Here is a 2,405-nt window from a genome sequence, read left to right on the forward strand (position 1 = left end):
CAAGTACATATAATGGAAGATTATCCAGTCACGAATAAAAAGGAAATCCTGATGTTTGTGACAACATGGGTGAATCTGGAGGACATTTAGCTAAGTGAAAGGAGCTAGACAGAGAAAGACAAATACCATATTATCTCACTTATATGTGGAATCTGAAAAACAAAGTTGAACTTATACAAGCAGAGAACAGAAGTGTGGTTATAGGAGCAAGAAGGTGGGGGAAATGAAAGGTTTGGGCAAAAAGGGTACAAAACTGCAATTACATAAGATGAAGAAGCCTAGAGCTCTAACTTACAACATAATGATTACAGTCATGACACTGTATTCAATATTGGAAGTAGGCTAACAGTTGATTTCAGGTGCTCTCATCACACAAAAAAATGATAACAATGTGAGGAAATGATATGTTAATTAGCTTGACGGTAGTAATCCTGTCACAAGCCATGTGTATCAAATCATCATGTTTAATCCATGCAATTTTTATTTTTCAGTGTATATATAAAAGAAAAACATGAATTCAATTAAATTAAAATTAAAAGATCCCCGAGCGATTGGCAGAAATAGTAAAATGTTTGGAGAATTATAACGTGACATAGATGTTAATCGTCATTCCCACCAAAATAATTAAGGTACTGATACTAATTGGCACAAACATACGTACACACACACACACACACACACACACACACACACACACGCATCCTCCTTTACAACTGCATTTCCTGTTCTGCCTCCACTCAACAACGCGACCACCGCCACCACCTGCACCAAGTGATCCTGCAAGATCACAGTGCCACCTTCTGGAAAGACGAGGGAGGATGACAGCCCCTCAGGAGAACAAAGCAGGTGACAGAGGTGATGTGCAGGGTAGGGGGGCACACGCCAGCCTAGAGGACCTTGTACAGAAGGGGCTTCACCAGACGATGGCACCCAGAGCTGTCCAGTACAGCGATTGGCAGCCACGTAGGGCCACTGAGCACTTGACATGTGGCTAGTCCTCCCTGAGATCTGCTGTAAGTGTAAAATGGATTTCAAAGGCTTAATATAAAAAAAGAATGTAAGATATCAAGTTATTAATTTGTATACCGACTAAGTGCTGAGGTAATACATTAGGTTAAATAAAATATGTTGTTAAAGCTAATTTCACTTGTTTCTCTTTAGTTTTATAATGCAGCTCCTAGAAAATTTGAAATTACATCTGTGACTCGCACTTTTTTTATTGGACAGCACGGATGTAAAGCTGTGTTTTACAGAATATAGATCCCCAGGGATCTTAATGTCTTCCCCCTCAAGTATGCCTCTGCAAGGCGTCTGTAATTCTGCAGCTCGGTAATTCCCCTTCAGACCTCAGCTCCACAATCAGCATCCGGTTCTTGTGGACATCAGCAACCTCTGCAGAGAGGCTAGCATGTCGTAAGGGCACAATGAACACTTGGGGAATGGGCCACTAAATAGATGAGCAAGCGAAGTGCTGTCAAGTAGAGGGACACCTTGTCCTGAACGGGTGGATCTCTTCTTAGAAGCAACCCAGTCACCAGTCTTTCAGGGGGAGATGTAGTGAATTAGATACAACAAATCAAGTCAGAGCCACATTTATTATTCTCAAAACCAAAGCCTGATTACAAAGTCATAAAACAGATTTTCTTAAGGCCCTCCCAACCAAGTGCTATTCAAACTGAGAGGCAGAGATCTTATTTACAAGTTGTAAGTGGGGCTTAGAAGTTGGGTGGCCTTGAAAGTCCCAGAGTCCAGTCCCCTTTCTTTGGCAGCCACACCTCATCCGAGACCTCACTTCTGTTAGCACCTTATGGCTCTGCAGGCACTTTCTCACCTGTTAGCTTGATCGATTTTCACATCTGCTCTTGAAGAAAGCCGAGCAGTATTATTTATTATCACCTTTTTATGAGTGATAAGTTAACTGATCATCTAATTTCCAAACGTAATTAGCAAGGAGGCCAGGTCTCTCCCCTTGCTTTCCACCACCTGCTGTGTGCTTGATGCATTGCATCACGTGAGTATTCCAAGCGCTCCCTGGCTGTTTTACAGTTTCCGGGTATTTCGTGTATGCATTTTCTTGAAGAACATTTGACCGGATGTGTGACTCTGTTAAAACTTTCCATCTTATTGGCCTTGATCTTCTCATCTGTAAACTGGGAGGAGAGAATTAAATTATCTCCAAGGTCCTTCCTAATGCTAAAATCATGCGGATCTCTGAAACGTGGCTGAACGTGCACCAAAGGCGGAAGTCTGTGTCTTATTCCTCTCGTGTCTCTCCTGCAGGATTTTGCAAACAGAGACTGGCTTTGCCTTGCACTAGGAGGAAGCTAGAGTGTCCTGTGCTCTCACTGAGCCCAGTTCTACACACACACACACACACACACACACACACACACACACACACACAC

The sequence above is a fragment of the Callorhinus ursinus genome, unplaced genomic scaffold (assembly GCF_003265705.2).
Source record: "Callorhinus ursinus isolate GAN/ISIS: 27379988/994484 unplaced genomic scaffold, GSC_fseal_2.0 scaffold19, whole genome shotgun sequence".
Classification (NCBI taxonomy): domain Eukaryota; kingdom Metazoa; phylum Chordata; class Mammalia; order Carnivora; family Otariidae; genus Callorhinus; species Callorhinus ursinus.